Raw genomic sequence first — 776 nt, 5'->3', positions numbered from 1 at the left:
TCTACTTTACATTTTTAAATTTCCTAAACCTTCTTTTTCAAAAGGAGGCAGCGGATAAACATTGATTAAAAACACAAAATGCTTGTCTACTCTCTTTTACTATGTTAATGTCAACAAGCAAAGACCAGGATCAGGGAGCACATACCTCCCATCACCACTTCACAGCTGCCTAAGGGACCAACCCCAAGAAAAGGGCTGACATTAGAACACATTACTCTCAAACTTTCTAAGAGCTCTTCAGGATTACTCCTGTCATGACTTGTACCACCAAAAATCTAAACTTCTCAGGTTATCCATTGTCTCTGAAATTCTTATTCTCTTGGGTATGGTGATTATACAATTTAACTTCCAAGGTAGAACACTTTTTAGAATGAAACAAGGTGCTATTAAGAAACAGATACCTTGGAATGACATTAATAAGCCATGACTGTACAGGACAAACTGAGATTTATGATCTAATCTTTCATCCATTTCTGTGCCCTCATATGCTTCCTTCTGCCTTCTGAAATTCATAGTCTGAATCCAAAAAAGTCACCCTAGACCCTTAATCTCTTTTCTGACCATTTTCTTCACCCTGTTACTCTTATTCTTGAGTGAAAAAAACCCTCAGGCCACCCTCTGAGTATTACTTTCCCCAGAGACCTATCAAGTGGTGGCCAATTTTTCCTTCCCACATTCCTGGGACAGGTAGATGTCTTCCTCCCTCATCACTGTCACTGGCAATGAGGACCATTCCTCCTCCCTCCTCTCCAAAAAAGAAGTCTCACATTTTTTGG

This window comes from Pongo pygmaeus, chromosome 17 (assembly GCF_028885625.2).
Source record: "Pongo pygmaeus isolate AG05252 chromosome 17, NHGRI_mPonPyg2-v2.0_pri, whole genome shotgun sequence".
NCBI classification, from domain to species: Eukaryota; Metazoa; Chordata; class Mammalia; order Primates; family Hominidae; genus Pongo; species Pongo pygmaeus.
Note: the sequence above shows the minus strand (reverse complement) of the source record.